Below are 20,416 nucleotides of genomic sequence, written 5' to 3' on the forward strand. Positions count from 1 at the left end.
ACGAAGTTTCTGCCATTTTCTAGCTGTGACTAATCTCTTCAGTCATTTGTGTTTCAGTACAACCGTGAGAGTCCTCTCTGAAATCAGAGTGAACTAAAGGTTCTCTGCAGTTTTTTTGTGCTCTTTCCATGGAAGATGTGTTGCTCCTCTTCTCTGCTTCTTGACCTGAATGCTTCTGACTTTGAGAAGGTCCCCAAAGATGGGGATACCAAGTGCCCAAATGCCTGATTCCTCTGAACTTCAGCCTCTTTATATGTAAAGAGAGAAAACCATATTTGTTCATTCTGTAAATATGCAGGTTATACTGCAGCTAAGTATTGTGCAGAAGTTTGTGCTGTACTTACATTACAATTGAACTTTTCTTTAGTTCTTCCTCTTCAGTATTTTTTAATCTGAGTTATGTTTGCACCACACTGATATTTAAATCTTTGCAAATAAATAAGCAAAGATATTTTTTCCTCAGAGCCAAGTTCTTCTTTTCATTCTTCATCTCTTTGGTGTGAGGAAATGTCTACTTCCAATTTAAGGTAAATTTGCCTATTTTGCCAAATTAACAGTTGAAAATATTGTCCTTCATTTTCTTGTGGTGTCTGGAAAAGAGAGTTTTAATGGTTTCCTTTTGTTTTTAGTGTCCATTCAGCTGCAGATCAACTGAGCATGAAGGACAGCAAAAGAGGAGACAGTGAATTAAATGACAGTCATTCTGTTATCAGTGGAGAAAGGCTAAAGAAGCCACCTTCAGAGATGATGGAAAATCAGGTTGGAAAGTATAAAATTTAACATCTCAGTTTTGGAGTGCAAGACATAAATGGAAGCAATGAACTGAAACAAACCTTATAATTCTCCTTTACAAAGGCCCTGGATGAGGAAAGGCAGGAATAGATTGAAAAGTAGAGATGTCTGACCCCCTAGTCATCATCGTCCCTGACTCACCAGTAAAACATCTCAGTGATGTTACACAGACATGAGGTAATCACAGGGTGGCATGATAAACACCTTCAAACCCCAAAGTTACTGGCTTCTGAGTGCTTCTTTTTTGGGTGCTCAGTTTGGCACAGCTCAGAGAGGCTTGAGAGTGAGCAAGTGCTGAGCACTGGTTCATAAGGCTTCTTGAAGCTGAGTAGCAGAATACTCCTAAAGTGTTTGGTCCATGTCTGTCCATGTGTGTTGCGAAGTGCATGTCATATGTATGGGCACTATTTGCCTAAAATAAAAGAAAAATTGTCTGGAGAGTTCGTTAAAGTAAGGTAGAGAGCAGGTCTTTATTAAGGCCTTAAGGTGCATAAAATACATTCAGCACACACATGCAGAATAACTGTTACAATTTTATAATACTGGCTAGTTATCCTATCTAACCATTACATCCTGGCCCAAAAACCGTACATCCCCCCACCCGCCCTCAGGCCCTCCCCTAGGCACGCCTCCCCAAGTTGGGTTGGTGGTCCCAAGAAAACAATAGTTGGTCCCTCCTTCATCTTCATCATCCCTCTCTGTCCTGCTTGGCCCTCTTTCAGGGATCCTGGGTGTTCTCTAATAGTTTAGTCTAAAGTTTGATAAGGGGTGATCAAAATCTAGAATGGTGATAAAGATTGTGGCCTTAGATACTACCTAGAGTTAATTTTAGGTGGTGGTGCGGGCCTGGGCCGGCCCTGGAACGTGTGCTTCGTGGCGGCGCAGGCCCGGGCCGGCCCTGGGCGGGTGTGTGGCGGCCCGGCCCCGGGCGCTGGGGCCTGGCCCCGGGTGTGGAAAGGAGCGAGAGAATGGGAGCTTCGCCTGTGCGGACAATGCCATTGTGGGAGATGGGAGGGGAGCCCCGGAACACACAGAAGAGAAGGACAACTCTAAACCCGGGCAGATGGAGCTCGTTCAGCCCTGTAAGGCCATCCATCTAAGAGAAGGTCACTCTAAACAAACCTACGTCCTGAGGACCTCGCTGCCACCATCCAAGCTAGCTCGGCCCCGGCAGATGAACCTTAGGATTAAAGGGTGGGCTCAGTTCAGTGCACACTGTGTCTCACCTAAAAAATCCACTGCGCAGGCTCGAAGGCCTTACCCACATTTGCAAAGCCCTGTATCACCAGCGCGCTTGTAACAAACGTGGGCAGAGACCTTTCCTAAATCTTCTTTCGTGAAGACTGGCCATGACTGACTGACTGACTGATAAATAAATGAATGAGATATATGAACAATTGAACTGCTGAGTGTTGAAGCACATGTATTTCATAGGTATATGTTTATTACAGCTCACTTCATGCAGGTGCTTCTAGGATCCTAGCATAATACCTGGTGACCTAGCATAATTTTAGGATATCTTACTGCCTGCAAAATTAGCGCAAAGAAATGTAGATATACTTATTTGTAACTATAATAAATAGTTTTTTGATAGAGTAAAAACACCTAAGATTTTCCTATTGTGTGATGTTGCTGTCCCAAGCATAAGGTTGCTACATTCTGCCATTGCTGATATATGAGAATATATTGTTTGTGATTTAGTAAAACATATTAGATGATTGAATTCTAGAAAAATACCTCATATTAATTTAAAGGACTTCAAAATATTGCTTCCTTTCCAGATACTGTATCCTCTGCAAAGGAAAACACAAGTACACAAAGAGCTGTAACAGTTCTTATACCTTACAGCTGAACACAAGGAAAACACTTTCTCTACATTATGAAATTGATCATACAATCACATATTCTACAATACCAATTTATTAGCCCATACCTCCAGTTTGGAAAGTCTCATTTTCATTCCCAGCAGCCAAAGCAGAAAGAATGTAATTATCAAGCAAATATTCCTAAACCCCAAAGACTGCAGAGTGTATTTAAAAGATTTCTAAATGACAGGCAGACCAGCTCAGGTACTATCCCGTCAAGACAGCAGAGAGGATTAAATCACCCTTCACAGAACACTTTACCCCTAAGTACCTGTGATATAGGAACATCATTCTGAAAGAGCAATGGAAAGATATCACAAAGTATCATAAAATTGTACTGGGTACTTTTGTCTGTGTTTATGAGAAAGTGTTGCCAACTGAGTTGTGTAAATAAAATTCCAGCAAGATAAAATGTTACTTTAAATTATGGCAAAATCAATCAGTGTCTAGACAAATCGTCTTTTTAAAATCATCTTCTGTATTTTATCAATGAACCTGAAAACCATGTGAAAGCATACAATTACTGCTGCTAGGAATTAGAAAGTAAATTAAACCAAGCCATGACTTTATTCTGAAATTATTATGTAAGTAAATAAAAAGATCTAAGTGTACATCTACAGTCAAACGTATTCTGAAGTACTTATTGTGTGATATATCAGATGGCCTATTTGTATTTTTGCTATTTAAAAATAGCATCAAATTGGCCTCAGGTCTTCATCTTTAACAGTGCAGGTAGACTTTAATGCCCACATGGCTGGATGAGTTCTCTGCTAATGAATGAGCAAAAGCTCTGTATTAGATCTCTAAGAAAATCATAAAAATAGCTGTCCTGGAGGCATGAGGAATGTAGGTTATTTAGGAAATTATTGGACATAGACATAATTATATACATCTCTCTGTATGCAAAAAGATAAAACTTTTCAGTATTTCTTTTCATGATTGTAGGGGGTCTGGCTGGGATGGAGTTAACATTCTTCATAGCAGCCCTTATGATTACCTGTGGTTTGGATTTGTGGATAAAGTAGCAATTTATTATTGTTGATAATACATCAATGCTTTGTCTATTAACGAACAATGCTTGCACACCTTCAAAATTTCTCTTTTTTGCCACTCTTTCCCCAAAGTAATTAAGACTGTGATGTGCAAGAAGTTGGCAGGGAGCACAGCCAGGACAGCTGATTTGAACTCTCCAAGTTGAATTCCCAAAGGTATATTCTACACCATATAATATCAGTTCCACCTGAAAATGTTTGGTAAAGAACTAAACTTTTTCTGGTCACTTCAGACAAGGCTAACTCAATTTTCGATGAAAAGCAATATCTGAGAACTGTTTAATAGTGATTTTAGTTAAAGAAGATTAATTAAAATTGGGTACTGGACAACAAACTGCTGTCACTAGGCCAATTGATCCATATGAAGATAATATGAGGACAGGCTTTGGCATCTCCACAATCAAACTAAATAAAGAAGGAACAGAGCAAAGATTTTCTATTTGTAAATGCACACTTGATCCTGGTATTTTCCTGGATCATTTTAGAAGGAGTTGCTTTTCACAGCAGAAAGCCATAATTCAAGCACTTCACATCACCACAAAAGATAAAAAAATATCCAAAGTATAATATAAATGATCAATGATCTGGGACCAGTAAGCTATTTCAGTGGATGAGTTAGGATGCTCTTTACACACCACTTGTATAGCTTAAAGCACTCCAGGGGACGTAGCTACATTTTGGCTGCATATTCTTCTAAATTATATTCTTTTTTAGCTTTTAGTTACATTGTGTACTTACTTAGGCACTTTAGATATGATTTTTTGAAAACTGAGATGATTCTTGAATTAAAACCACTGAGATAAACACTGGCTCTTAACTTCAGGGTGATACACAGTTCAGAAATTCTGAGAGTCATCTCCTAATAAAAACTTCCCCAAACACCAAAGGCAGTTTGAAGTATGCTTCTCAGGGAAAATATATACCTACCTAAATCTTAGTCTAGAGTCAGAAGTTTGATCCATGTCCCTCAATAAACATAGTATTCTAAGTCACAGTAAAAATTAGATTGCTGTGAAATGGGATAATTTTTAGTGTTTTCAGTCTTCTTTCAGATGTGTGTATATGAACCCTCTTTGATAGCATGTGAGTGCTAGCAGCCTGTATGGTGCAACAGAGACCAGGGCCGGGAAAATGTGGTTTGGTTGATATGTGTGTTCTACCATAGTATCGTTATTAAATAAGGCTTGACTGTCACAGGTACCAGCCTCATTTATTAAGGGAAGCCAATTTACCTGAACAAGCCCATGAAGTATGACAGTATAGTTGCTGCCTCATTTGCAGTTGCAATGTCCCAGATGAGACGTGTAAAAGTGGAGAGAAGGGTGGGATGAATAACTAGGATTAAGAGTCACTAGAGTCATCCCAGGGGAAGAAGCTGTCACTCTGGAACAGAACCCTTGGCTTGTTTGAAGCATATATATATATATATATATATATATAACATTTATTTTAGGCTGCTGTGGTGATTTATCTTAGCTACAATTTTGAGACTAAAGGTAATAAGTAAGGCAGGCAATTTCCATGTACAGCCAATGACAAGAAGTAGGATCCTCCAGGGGGCAATTCAGACCATGCAAGTTAGATGCTAAAGTAGCTGAAAATGGATGATGTGGTTACCTCTTTCTCAACCTCATTTTCTTCATCCATTAAGGGGGGAAAATAGTATTTCTTTTTCTCCTCTCCCCCCACTATTTCATTACAAATTAATTGTTATTCAGTACAACTCCTCCAGCAGCACAAAGGCAACTTAAAATCCTGCATTTCCCATACATACTTTGTGTTCTAGGAGCGAACATATCCTGTGACCAATGAATGCTGGGAAGGAATACTGCTCCAGTATGAATGTCTTTGGCTATCTTGGTATTGCTAATGGGGAATAGAAAATAGTTTTCTAGAGCCTATTGTATTGATACACTAGCTATCTTGTTTGACCTTTGATGGTTGAACTGAATTGAATTGATCTCACTTGAGGAAGAGTTAATTTCTGAGATTTGTGGACCAGGCATAGAAGCCATAAAGACTTGAAAGAAGACTTTGTGGTTCAAATCCAGTCCATAAAGGCCATATTGTTGGGCTCAGCATACAGGTGAAGGAACCCGTTCTTAACCAACATAACCAGCACATCCAGGCTCAGAGTTGGGATGCTAGGTACTCTGGCAACAATACAGTAAACATGGAGAATCAGCTGTTGTCTATCCTGTCAACTGGTTGAATAAAAGACAATAATCACTAAGTGTCTGTGCCTTCAGCAGATGCTCAAGGGCTCATTAACCTCAGCAGAACAGCAGACTCATTAGCAGGTTTGTCTATGGATTAACCATTCAAGACTGACAGAGATTGCATTTGGCCAGGGTAGGTTAAATTAACTCCATAAATTCATATTATTTTTATATTTTATAGAAGCTCGAGGATCTTTAGAAATAAAGTTCTGTAATTTTCTTCTATCACAGCCCAGCCAGGTTTTAGAAGGCCAGGCAGGGGTTTACTGTGGCTTAATTAGTGTGTCAAAACTGTCATCAAACTGGATTTGTCTCTAAAAAAAAATCAGGAATGCAAGTTATGGCTTGGTAATTTTACTCTTTTTTCCATCTACCTTAAATATTGGTGGAAGCTCCAATGATAGTATGGAAACATGTCTAAGATGATTATTCTTCTGCCATTTCTCAGATCTAAAATTGGGTTCTGGCCAACCCTCAGCCATCCTTGTCTTCGAGACACTTATAAAAGAAGACAATAATGGAGGCAAGGTTGAAAAAAAACTCCAACCAATTAGTTTAAAATCATAGTGATAACTCTACTTCACCATTAATTAGACCTCTCCACCTGTCTGTTTTGATTTCTTTGCTCCCAAAGGACGCCGAGAGGAATCAAGAGTGTCTTTCTTGAAAGTAAGAATAGCTCTGTGTTGTATATGGGCTGAGAAAGAAAATTCTGGTTTATTTGCAGATACAGACTTGAGGCGGAAGCCTCCTCTAAATCACTGAACTTGATGCAAGTGTGAGAAATGAGCAGTGGTCAATTCATTATACAAATGGGGTTTGTTCTTTTCATTAATTGAAAAATAAACCAACGGATTCTTATTATTTGTTGCAAGTGACCATTAAAATAAAGATTTAAATGAAACTTGGATAAACACATTTTTCCCCTTTAGAATTTAGAAAGAACTCTTTGAGTAGAAGTAATTTTTACTGTCTTTATTCTTGCTTTGCACAGAACTAGGTAGTGAAGAGTCAAGCTTGACAACCAGAGCAGGTGTGAATTCAGTGTCTCTTTAGGGCAGAACAGAATCTTTGCCTGAGGTGCTGAACGCACACATTCACTTTAGTTGCCTCAAAAATCAGGTGTTCTAAGTTTTTATCTCATGGAAGGATGCAGTTTTGCTTTAGAGAAAGATCTTGCCTGCTTAATTTTGGACACATCAGTTAGGCAGGCAGGTCTTCAAAGGTACCTGCCAGTCCTCGCTGACTATGTGGGGAACTTTGGCATGTGCTTTATGAGCACTCCTTCTCTAAGCACCTGGAACTTAGGTGTGAATATGATGTTAGAGTTGGTCAGGTTAGTTGTCATCTGGTGTCATCTGTCTGCAGTCATATTTTGGGACACCAGGATAACACTGGCAGTATTTACTGAAGATCAAAGTTGGGGTGCAATTTACAACTAAATTTGTGTATACTAATGTAGCATATTCAACCACACCTTTTTATTCTGTGTTAAATCACCTCAATAAATCCAGCATCAGTAACACACACAGAACTCTGCCAAGGCTGTAAGAGCAAATCATATCTACCACAGAAAGGTGACCTCAGAAGTTTAAGGAGGATGTCTTAAAGATGAAGGGGAGTTGTTTAGGAAAAAAGCTGACATCTGTGCTATGTTGTAAGAGGAAAATATTGGCTGCATCTTTACTGGTGAATTAAGTGGTGTCAGAGTGTTTTCCTGGGTTTGGCACTTGACCATCTGTATTTTCAATGTAGTCATTGAGAAAGGTTTGGCCCAGACCTAGTAGCAGCCTCTACCATAATTCCTGGGCACTGTTCGGGAATTAACATGCGCCACGGGTATTTCCAAGAAGCACATTGCCTGTGATGAGCCCATTTTGAAGAGCAAGAGAGTGGAACTCCATGTGGACACTGGCCCTTTCATGCCAGCTGGCCTCAGTGCCTGAGATCAGTCCCAGAGGTTTTCCATTTACTGGAATAGCCAAGAGACTGGCATAGCCTCTTGGGGACTGAAGATCCTGAACTGTACAACTATCTCTGAAAAGATCATAGAATGGTTTGGGTTGGAAGGGATCTTAAAGACCATCTAGTTCCAACTGCTCTGCCATGGGCCGGGACACTGTGGCACTAAACCTGCATTATATGGGAAAACTGTTGTTTAAACATGTCTTAAAATGGCTTTTGGTCTTTTTGCAAACTCATGTTTCTTCTTCCCAACACCCCCCATGACAACTGTTATCTCCCATGCAGGAATGTCCTGGGAAAGGTGTCCTGAGGTGTCCCATTGGTCCTTGTTAACCCCTTCCTGTGTTTGGGTGTTCCTGCAAGCCCCTTGAGACTTCTAATTGGTTAACCTGTGATTCTCCCTAACCCTATAAATGTAACAACCCCCACAATAAACCCTCTCTTGCCTCCTCTCCACGCTCGGTGTGCTGTCTCTGTACCAGCCATGGGACCACGTGGGTGCTGGGGGGAGGGGAGGGCACCTCTCCCCTCCAGGCTTGGGGCCAGAAATCCCTGAGGAAACCCCTGGAGTTCCCTTTCCCCATCCCTCAAGACGCCGGAATGGTTCTTCAGATGGAGATGGAACTAGAACTGGGCTCCCCCACGTCGTGGGTGGGGAAAGGGATCCAGAGGACACCTTTCACTAGGCCAGGCTACTCATAGCACCATCCGACCTGGCCTTGAACACTTCCAGGGATGGGACATCCACAGCTTCTCTGGGCAACCTGTTCCAGTTCCTCACCACCCTCACAGTGAAGAATTTCTTCCTAGTATCCAATCTAAACCTACCCTATTTCAGTTTAAAGCCATTTCCCCTTGTCCTATCACTTCATGCCCGTGTAAAAAGGGCTCTGTTTTAGTGCAAAGGATTGCACTGATCCTAAAGTGTCCCATAATCTTTTTCTATTAATTTCAGAGCCTTCAGCTTTAACACTTGGTTTATCTGTTTTCCTCTGCTTCTGAACTGGTATGCCAACAGACCTGCAAAGTCCCGTGGTACTCTGATTTTAGTGGACATTTTCAGTAAAGAAATCACAAGCCACAGGTAGAAGATTTGAAAGGTGCAACAAGTACTCATTTTGTAAACGTTAATGTTACTTATAAGCAAAACCATCACCTGTGAATAGCAGTAAGTCAACTCTCTTGTTACAAGTTCTGGATGACACCTGATAATGTTTTTCTTTTGAAAAAGGCACTTATATATTTCTTACAGTAGGATATTTTTTTCCTGGTAGGAAAGCTAACAAGGAATTTCCTTCTCACTGTTGTATACAAGTAAATATATATAGGCAAGATTGTTTGAGAATGATACCATCTTCATTCAATAAGACATCTTAGGAAATGGCTCTTATGTCCTCTCAAAAGTGTAACTCATGACTGTGCTCTCTTCATCTATGGAGATGGCTTCTGTCAAGCCACTGATTTTTCTCAGACCTTTGAATGATGTCTTGAGAGTTTTTGCTGTGCTGTAATTAGCCAGGGAAGGAGCAAATCACTTTCAAAGTTATCCCACACACTCATTTGCTATTTGTGATATGCCTGAAAATTAATTACACTTTGAATTTACTCAACGCACAGAGAAGCTAGTGAATCACAATTTGCAGTTCATTGAATAAATGTCAGTTATTGATTTCTGTGGTTGGGTACTAGTGAGGTAATGCCATGTTTGCTACTCATTAGAGGTACAATATATCATAAAATGTAATTAGGGCAACATCAATCATTTAAAATATGCAGCTAAGATTAAATCTATTGCTATGCACAGAGAAATGAAAAGGCTCATTAACAACAGTGCAATGTGACAGCAAGAGAGAGCTTGATTTTCAAAAAAGGAATCTTCCAGTGTATTGAAGATCATGACAAGCCTCTTCTTCATATTTTTATTAAGATTTTAGTCTGATTTTGCTTCTTCTGCTACAACAGATGAACTTTCATGCGTGCCATTTTGTCAAAAATATTTAGGATAATGTTCATTAATTGTTGATTAATAAAACTTATGATTAAGGTTCTTTCAAGACTGGGCAAATGTCTTTTTGAATGGGGCATTAAGTTAATCTTTGCTGAGATCTGAAATGTGATTGTTTGATCACAACTTCCAACAAACCAACTAATCTTCATGATTTTTTGATCTCTCACTTGGAGAGAGAGAGAGACAGTGAGTCAGGACAATAAGAAGCAGGGAGGGAGGGAAAAATCAAAGCTTTACCTTGCTGTGAGGGAACTTCTGCAAGGAGCTAGTGGGAAAAAGAAAAAAGCAGAGGAAAAGCTAACATCCTAACACCCTTCTACTTCTTTCTTCAGTAATGCAAGTAGATTTTCAGTAGGGGTGATTCTTACAGATCTGTGAAGCACAATTCTAGTCTGTGAGCTTGTTAGAAATGCTTGAAAAGTGGAAGGCCTGTAGAGAAGGCTAATTTTAGCTCCCTGTGCAGCAGAGGGATCCAATTCTTGTGAATGGTGTGACAATGATCCTTTTACCCCTGTCTGTAGAGTCCCTCATCTGTTCTATCCTAGGCTGTTTTTTCATCTGAGCTGAAGCAACAGCTGAGAAGAAAAGTCTCCTAGGAGGAGAAACACTACCAAATAGCCTTGCTAATTCTGCCACTTGAAAAGCTTTAAAATTTTCCTTACCTGAGGGAGCAATGGATTTTACAAGTAATCTAGTTTTAGGATGTGTGGCTCTGTGAGCAAGGCCCTCATTATGCCATAGCCTTAATAAGAGGCAAAGATCTTCTCTAGCAGAGAATTTCTTTAATGATTCTTAGATATTCAGATTCTGATTGCTATCCTAATGTGAAACAAACTATACTAACATTTCTATTCACACTGTAAGTTGTTAATTTTCAGATATCCTTACTCGTTCTCTCCCTTTCTACTTTTATTTAAAAAGAAAAGAAATTTGGCCATAATGGAATGGCTAAAACATGAATTTTATTTGCAATATATTCCTTTTCTTTTTCTCTGTTTCTCTTCCCTTCTCTCAGGGCTACATCTGTGTTGACAGCTTAACTCATTACTGAACTCTAAAAAGTTCCTTAAAAAAGCTTAGTCAATGCCTCTATGCCTAAACTCCTACTTCCAGGTTAAAATTTAAACCCAGGGCTTTAAATTACTCAGTTAAAATGTAAAGCTAGAGCTAGGACTCATGGCACCAAGCCTGTCAGAGTTCAAGGGGCAGGCATATGGCACCTTAGTCATATGGCATAGCTTTAGGTAGTCCTGTGAGGAGCAGTGAGTTGGACTCCATCCCTATGAGTCCCTTCCAACATGAGGTATTCTATAGTTCTATGATGCTATGACCCTCTGGGAACACTTGGGTTGGTGTCAAGTCTGGAATGCATCCCCCTACCAGAGTTTTTCTGTAGCTGCAAAAACATTCAAGGCTCCAGTCCTAAACCAGCCCATCTGTAGATCACGTTTTATTTACACGAAATTCAATCCCAGTAGCCATGTCTGTGCAAAAATACCCTTCTGTCAGTTACCACCATGCCCTTTAGAATGCACCCATTGCACCCTTTAGAATGAGCTGTGCTCCCACTTCTTCTACAACAGGTTTTCCAGAACTCTGCTGGTTCCTGTTGTTATGCCCATGTCTCTGAAAAGAAGTTACAAAAGTAGGAAGGAAGCAGATTGTAGGACTGGAGGAAGTAGATTGCAGGACTGTAGATGTGGAGACCATTCTCATTCCAAGCCACGTCAGTGAGAAATGGTCTTCTCTCAGATAACTGGCCCTCTTGACTATACTGGTCACAGGCATTTGACTTTATGGCAATAGGTCTACTAACTAGATATTTAACAGAAGCTCATGCACCTATCATGCTTGTAGATACCTAACTGGAGGACTCATGGGTTAACCCACTTCCCTGAACACTGGTGTGTAGTGCTACTTCAGGTAGATGAGGTACTCTGCCACTTCAGCTGAGCATGGATCTATGGGACTGCTACTGAGTATTGCAGTCTTGAAATGGCTGATAAGTTTTTCTCATCCCTTCCTCTTGATTCTGGCCAGAGTTTAATCCTGTGGTGTTCCTGAGTTGCCTGACTGATCGTGGCTGAAAGCATAGGATCAACATTGGTTGCCTGTGAGTTCAGGGGCTCCTCTGTTAGGAAGAAATTGAATCCACATATTCTACTATCCAGTAAGATGCTTCTAATTCAAACAAAACCCCAAACATTTAAGCATTTAACAATCATTATAAAGTAAGCATTCATTGTTCAATAAAAGAGGATAAGAGAGATAAGATCTAGTCTCAGAGTCAGGGGTCTCGGGAGTGAGTTGATCAGATTTTTGTTTGGAGTAAAAGGCACATAGAGGGCATGACTTGTGTGTAGTATTTGTGGGAGTACATGTCCCAGTGTGTCCATGCAGCAGGAGAAATTTCACTGTGCCAGTTCACAGGGCAGAGACTTGGATTTTGTAACACATTGAGGAGCACTGGCTGTTACTGAGGTCTTTATGTACTTTTGTCATAGCAGAGCATTGAAAATTGTCCACATTTAAAGGGTTATGGCTCGAGAAGGAAAGTTAGAGACATTTCAATATCCTGGATATAAACTGGGATTAAAATAGCATAGTCACTAGTCCTAGTCACTAGTCCTAGTGACTCTTATTAGAAGACTAAGTCTGTCCTGGGGCTACAAAAAGCTTTCCCATTTTCCCCTGTTTTTATTTTAAGCTGATTTTTCTTGGTCAGATTATCTGGATTATCTGAATCTAAGACAGCAGAGAAAATTTTAAACAGAATTTTTCAAGTTGAATAAAGTAAGTTTTAATGTTAGAAAATGTGCAAGAATAGGAAATGTTGCAAGATCTGCCTTTAATGTACCTATAACACTATTTTGCAAGCATATGTAATGTACATCTGTGGTGTACTGGTCAATAATAGTGCAGAAAGAATTAAATAAATTGATTGCTTATATAAATTCAGACCCAAGATGGTAATTGCATAATTAATGTGTATTACATAGCTTTAGCTGAAAACTTACCAACCTCATCTACTTAGCAATATACATTTAAATAATGTTTCAGAATTCCAGGGAGACACTACAGCATATGAATAAATAGCATTCATCCGTTCCTAGCTGAGTTGAAAGCACAGCCAGACTATATGAATTTATTTAAAGCAATCCACAAATGTGCCCCAGTGCTTGCAAAGTCAGCCATGTAGAGAACCTTTGTTAGTTTCCTTTTTATCTTTATTTTCAAATGAAAGGAACAATTAAAAAAAGCATTTAGCTAAATAAAGGAGAAAGGGCTAAGTAAAAGAAAAAGATTGTGAGTCAGCCGGTCTTTCTGTATCATTCAACAGGCAGCAGACAGAAATTGGCAGCTGGCCACCTTTCTCCATAGGTGAAGGCAAGAGTCTGAGCTTTACTGCACAATGACTTTTCCTAATGCATCAAAATTACAAAGGCAACTGTATTAAATAACTTGGAAAAATGTGGAAGCTTCAAATGTGTTATTACTTCTCACAAAGGTTCATTTGGTGAAGGAGTCTTCTGGTTGCATATTGAGCTGCAATGCAGTGAACATGAACAGTTGGTCATGGTTATGAAAGTTTTAAATACGCAGTCTGACTTTTGCAAGGTTTAGTAATTCTTAATGTCTCTCTGTGTATTGACAAGTAGATGAATTTTAAAGCATTCCTTTGACTGATAAACATAGAACTAAAAAGGGAGATGTGTCAAAGACACAGGATTTTCCAAAGCGTGGTGTTGACTCTGCACTTAGGTCAAGAGCTCAGAATTTGCCAGTGTCACAAAAGCATGGATTCACAGGATAATTCAGCTCATCATTTCACAACATCTGTAGTTCAACATTCTGTGGTTGGTGAGGCTGAAATGTCGCATGTTGCACTATGTTTGAAAGGAGAAATTAGGTATGAGAGAATTTGATAGGTATTGGGCAAATTTTCTTAAGTATAGAAGGATTAATCTCAGGTAACAGTAGCCCTCTTATGATTACTCTAATTTACATAGTCACTCATGTTCCCTCTCAAGGGAGTAGAGATTCTTCAATTAAACAGTACATAAATTTTGAATACAGATTAGATGAATCTTCCAGATCCTCAACTGATGAAACTTAGGCAGCTATCTGAGACTGGTTGCGTAACTTTTAGATAGCCAAAGACAAGTGAAGTGAGTTGCATGTGTGTAACCTTCAGTAGCATAAAGAAATGGACACTTTTGGTGTCAGCCTGTTTGGCTGGAAAGGAATTATATTAAGTAATAAATAAAAAAATTATTGACATTGAGGTTGATTGTGTTTGATTATTTAGGGTCTGATACATAAACATCTATTCCTTGTTCATAGTATGAAAGCTTTTTGGAGGCTACTGTTCTTCTGGGTATTAATTTGAAAATTAGATTCACATGATGACTTGACATTAACCCATAGTATTCAAAATTAATTGCCATTATTCTCATTCAGGAGCAAGGCAAAGAGGAGCCAGGCAGCTTAGTTTTAAGATGTTGGAATGCAGGGCTGAATGGAAGAATATTATTTTCCTTGTCATCAGGTTTTAGCAGCAAGAGGAGATGAGAGACAAAGCAATGTCTTAAAACTTCAGTCTAAATTCTCCCTCCTATTCTATTCCTTAGAATGGATTTGGCACCAGACATAAAAGCCTGAAGTGTGCTAAAAAAAGGCTGTTGTGACTGGAAATGGTAATCTGTGTGCTTTCTCCATTTTTACAGCACCAGTGCAAGGGAATATTTCATCTGAGATGGAAGTGAAGATAGAAGCTTACAAAGTTACATGATCTGGTGTCAAATTTGCTGAGTCCCCTGGTGAGATGTGGACAGCTTTCTCTGTTAAATGATGGAATACAGAGGGCCAGAAACAGAGAGTGCTTAGACTTTTTTTCTCATTGATATTTTGCAATCTGAGCTCAGTGACAGCCAAGCAATGTTTTGCATAGCTTCCCTCTCAGCATGTGGATTTTCTTTATCTTTTTTTTTTTTTTGGTGTTTGCCTTTAGTTTTATTTTTCCTTCCTGTTTTTCAACAACTGGCAATAGCATATTGCTTTGTTTAAATGGAGAGTTTGCTATTAGAGCTGTCAGTATTACCAGCCTCAAAAAATTAAAAAGAGTAATTTGCAAGTCAGACTTCAAAAACCACAAGAATTTGTTAAGATAAAAGCCTTTTATTGTAGTCTTATTGTATTTTGTTGCATTCTATTACGATATTGTATTGACTTGTGATTTATTTTTTATTCTCAGAGAAAGAATATCATCCAGTCTTCTAAATTTCTAGACAAAGGTCAAACTCCAGCTTCAAATTTGAGTTTACTTACTCTCTCTTGCTCACATTCACTTCTCCCAGTCATGCTGTTTCTGTCCTTATATTCTCTGCCTCACACTCTGACTACTACATATCTGATGCCCAGATATATATTTTGTTCAACCTCTCCATTCTCTCATCTCCCTGGCAGTGATTCATTGTGTTCCCAGAGTTGTACTCCCATTTGAAGCCCCACATTTGACCCTGGATGTTTGGATCATCCAGTGGGGGATTTGTCTAACCAACTGTAGACTTTTAAAATGTACACATGGGTACTGGAGCTAGTCAGCATCTATAGCCTTTAAAAAAAAAATTGAGAGAAATACAAACTTCATCTTGTCTTAGTTGAATCTTGTTTTGCAAAGAAAGTTTTCTTGCACTTGTCTGCTAAGAAAGCCCAGAGTGACAGTCTCAGAACAGTTCTGTACAGCAGAAATCAGAGGAAAGGCAACATGGACTCCACCTTTGTAACTTAAGGCCCGCCCCACAAAGCAGAAGAAACTTTTGCTTTTGCTAATAAATCCCTTGAGGTGAATTAATGTTAATAGATACTAGATGATCAGTGTTTACAGATATATAGTTTATTTTACAACTTGGTTGCAAAGGAAAGTAGGTATGTAGCCATTTTGGTTATTATTATGTATAGTAATATAGCGATATAAAAGCACAAGGATATCACCCAAGAAAATGTGTTAAGAGAAAAGAGAGAAGTAGAGAGAATAATAGTTATAAGGGAAAAGAGAGAAGAAAGGGGAAAAGTAAGAGTTTATATTCACCACCCAGAGGTCTCCAATGAACTTGGTTGTTTTTGCTCGTATCTTGGTCCATTGGAGAGTGGTGGGGTAAAGAAGCCCATGAAACAAAAACTCCAGTGGGTTTATACACCCTCAGAAACCCTCCTGGTACCTTCCCAGTGTGTGTGTGTGTGGGGGTGCTGTCTTTGCACAGCCATGCAGTTTTTGCAGGAATGAGTCAGAGGCTGCAGGTGCTGGTTTTTGCACAGTTATTTTAGGCTTGGGGGTGTGTGTGTGTGTGCACTTCAGACGCACCCCTGCCAAGAGTGAGGCCTTCTCTAGGGTAGTGGTGGGCGTATGCACAGAGGGCCTCCTTTGACCATGGCCTGGCACATTGAGATAAGCATCACACAGCCAGAGACTCACCCCTGGGCCTCCACAGATTGTAACAGTTTGTGGGCTATGGCCTCCTCCCCTCAGCCTTGGCTTCAATGTCCTGGCAGGAGGCTTGCACAGCTTGCTACAGGAGCAATGTTTTACAGCAATTAAAAAAGTCCAATTCCTCGAAAACTTGTAGGGCTTCTCAGTAATTTGTTTTTATCTTTTGACATTGGATGTAGAGGGAAGACACCAGAAATAATCACACTAATTCATTTTTTATGAGGGAGGTGAGTGGAAGAATCAATAAAGATGTGATGATGCTTCTAAGGAAAAGAAAAATTTTGAATTGATATGGAAATAAAGGACTAGTTCCCTTGAAGCCGAGTGTCAGGTAGAAAATACTCATGGTAGTCTGGAGATTGGCCTTCTGCGAACAGAGAGCTTCATGATTTGTCTGGAAGTGCTTCAGCTCAAAGAATTGATAGAATCAACCTAAAGGAAATAAGAAATCTTCCTGTCTTGGAGCATGATCAATCAAGAAGGTAAGTGGTCATGTCATATTGAAGGATTGTTCCCTGCTGAGAACTAGTTCCTACTGGGAACTGGTGCCTGCTAAGGTCTGGTCCACAGACTCCAGGAGTCTCTAGATGAGAAGCAGACTGCCGCTGTTCTGGCTTGAGTGGATTGTTTACCGGTCTGCCTCAAAGACACAAAGTCATGGATTTGGGGTTTTAAGATGCATTCATGTGACATTTTTAAAGTATTGTAGTGTTTTCTTCTATGTTAATTAGGGCCCTTGGCCTCTCCAGCTGACTTAGCTGGAACCTGAGATAAAACAATACAGAAAGCAGTGAGATACTCTCAAGTATCAAAAATTAGTTCTAAGAGTTGCAAAAGGAGGAAGTGACAGTGATTTATTTTTAATACACTTTGTTTTCTTTCTGATTAGCCTCTCAAATGTAGGGGAATTTTACATTTTTTTCATGACTCTACGTGTGCCCTTCTTCCAGAGATTCACAAACATACATACACTGGTGCACAAGCCAAGGTATTCTTGTATTCTACTTGGCATAACAAATCATGATGAAGTCCAGTGGTTAGCAGTATAAATCTTGTGAAACTCAAGAGCAGAAGCCCCAGACTCTTGTTTCCCTTTGCTCATAGCAGCTGTTAGTTAGATAAATAGCTGTGCTTATATTTGAGAGACATCACAGAAATATTTAAAAGAGTTAAAATGCTTTATTAGACAGGCAAGAATAAGAACGTGCAATCAGTGTGTCTCAGCCATGCTGAAAATGCCAGAGCAGTCAAATGGCCTGGAAAACCTATATCAGCTACTCTTTTGAGGCCTGTCTCTCATGCATGCAATTATTTAGGGTTTTGTTTAAAATTACTGGGAAAGTTATAAACATGGCTCCCAACATGAACCTGGCAGGTATGCTCAACAGCCAGGAGGGGGAATGTAAAATAGCATCTGCCTAAATCCCTAAATTGTGTGAAATTCAGGTGGTGGGGAGAAAATCAGGAGCTTGATGATTAAACGTAGAGAGCTGTCATTGCTGTGTTACATTAAAATAATTTGCCTCTAGCAAACCACTCACTATTTCTACCTTTAAATCTGTCACTTTTGAGGATCCTTTTACTCTGGCTGGCTGCATCAGAACCCTTGGAGCTATGTAAGTTTTACAGTGAAGAGGGCACTTACAGAGAGACTTTTTGAGAACAGTGGGGACCCATTAACCACTGAATAACTACTGCAGCGTGCAGATTATATTTTCCTGTGACTTAGTAGGACTCAGAAACTTAAAGCAGAAATGTTCCTCAAATGTGTTTTTAAGACACCACAAGTCTCCAGGCAAAATGAAACTTATTTGTTTATGGATTGCTGTCGTTAATAAACAGATCAGAGACTTATTACTGCCTCAGTTTTAATGATGTCCAAAGCAGATAGGTATTAAAGCTGTGAACAGCAGCACAATGGACTTGACCTAAATGAGCAGGAGAAGGAAGAGGAATAGCATGTCAGTGGCAAAGTGCCTGACACTTAGAGAACAAGCAGAGGTTTCTCATTATAAAGACTGCTCTTTCTTTGTAGCTTTTGTCTCTCTGAAGCAGACTTCAGTGTCCTCCAATAGATCTCCATTAAGTTTGTGTTCTTTTTCTTGAAGCTGGAGGCATATTCTCTTCTACTTGACCTCTGGGATTTTTCTTTCCTCCGCAAAGGGCAGCTTTAATACATCTTTGCAAGAAGCGATTTTCTTGTCCCGTGAAATTTTGTGCCTTAAAAACCAAACAAAACTCTCTTTTCTTTCCACAGTGATTTTTTTTTTTTTGGTGTGAGTTTTTCACATCCCAGTTGTGTGACTGGACCATGAGACTATCAGGTGATTCTGAAATAAATATCTGCACTTTTTAAAATATATATATATAGGTATGTGACATAGGCATTTATCTTTCTTGTTTCCCCAGGGAAAGTGCCCCTAAAAATTGTAAATATAGTTAGCTTATTTTTTTTTTTTTTTGGTAGACCAGAGAAGTGGTTTTAGTTGCCAGGTTAATTTAGGGATCAGGATGACTCAGGTTTGGGACTCTCATCCATTAAATATTTGGGCACTGTTATATGGTGTGGAGAACAAGATAAGTGCCCTCTGTGCAGACTCTCTCCTTTTCCTGTGATTTCTTCCAGCTCATCCTCAGAAACAGCCTGTCCCCAGACATTAGTTTCCTACCTCTTTCCTCTGCCCATGTTTTCTCCTGAATTGGTGGGCGTACAAGGAGCACGTCCCTCCTTCCAAGCGTGCATATTTCCTCACAGCCTGTAGCTTGCTGAATGGCTCTGAAAAGTATGCATATAAAATTTAGTCAATGTAGAAATTATTTGCATGCATTTTGAGGGCATTTACATGCTTGATGTGTATTTGTGCTTGTGCGAATGTTTGTCGCATGGATAGGCATGTCATGTTCATTTAAACAGCATTTCTTTTGAAGGTAGCTGTGAAATTAAGGGCCCTTAGAGTTCACCAGACGAACTAGGGATAGGGTAGAGGAGATGTGTGCAGGAAAAAGAGAATCTGAAATGGGAATGTCGTGTTTTAAGAATGGTAGTTTCCCATTTAGTACTCCTGCTAAAACCAGGTGCCACCCCTCCCCTCTCCAACTGGAGGCACAAAAGGCAAAGATCATGGGTTGAGATAAGAACAATTTATGGGGGACAGCAATGAGCTAAGAAAAACTAACATTAACAGCAACAATATTAACAACAAAAGTGTACAAAAGACAGAGTGATTCATATGCCAAATGCTCATCAAGCCCAATCTGACAAGACCACAGCCGGTGCCCCCCACCCCAACCAATCCATACACCACACTTGCTCCCTGGAATAGAGTTCCTTTCCTCTTCCCCTGGCAATGACATGAGGTGGTATAGAATAACCTCCCTGTCTTAGCCATGCCGCCTGCTGTAAAAATTAACCATGTCCTGGCCAGAACCAGGACAGGAAAAAAAGGGGAAAGTAGGGGAGTAGGTTTCTAAAATATATAGGGTTTTATGGTAATGAATAAAACTTGGGAACTTTATGAAGAGCAAGGGAGCCAGGGGGTCAAGGGGCCAAAGGGTAGGACGAGAGGATCTGTGAATTTATCTACTCATAACAGAAATGAATTGAAGGCCCCAGTGAAGAAGAAGCTACACCTCCTTTTTATGGCCTCCCCAGGTGAGAGAGTGCACAGATAAGACATGGAGCTACAGGAAGGTCTGAATCATAGGCTAGCAGCTCTTTCCTCCAGAAACGCTTATGATTGTACTCTCCCCTAACAGGAAAAGGTGAGCAACATGTCCAAAAAATGTAAAGTGGAAAATATAATTACTGTGAGCATATGGAAAGGGGCAGGTTCTCCTGTGGCTAGTTTTTCTGCCTTCAGCAGGAATCCCTGCTTCTTGTAAGATGCTGTTTCTTCCATTGCCAGGAAAGGGCCATTGCAGGTCTTTTCTTTCTTTGTATTGACATCAGGTGATTTTGCTTTAGGACTTTTCTAAGTCTGTGAAGGACCATGAGTTGTCTCGTAGAGCAAAATGAAGCAAGAGTT

At 39.8% G+C, this 20,416-nt stretch overlaps 1 long non-coding RNA gene across 1 annotated transcript; it reads left to right on the forward strand.

Moving 5' to 3' along the window:
• The first annotated feature begins 478 nt into the window (after window positions 1-478).
• Window positions 479-1,278, forward strand: LOC113987519. Its single transcript, XR_005564189.1, has 3 exons — window positions 479-527; window positions 630-759; window positions 856-1,278. It is a non-coding gene; the product is annotated as an uncharacterized LOC113987519 (long non-coding RNA).
• Window positions 1,279-20,416: the final 19,138 nt, after the last annotated feature.

This window comes from Pipra filicauda, unplaced genomic scaffold (assembly GCF_003945595.2).
Source record: "Pipra filicauda isolate LSUMZ 115617 unplaced genomic scaffold, ASM394559v2 scaffold28_size6257848_pilon, whole genome shotgun sequence".
NCBI classification, from domain to species: domain Eukaryota; kingdom Metazoa; phylum Chordata; class Aves; order Passeriformes; family Pipridae; genus Pipra; species Pipra filicauda.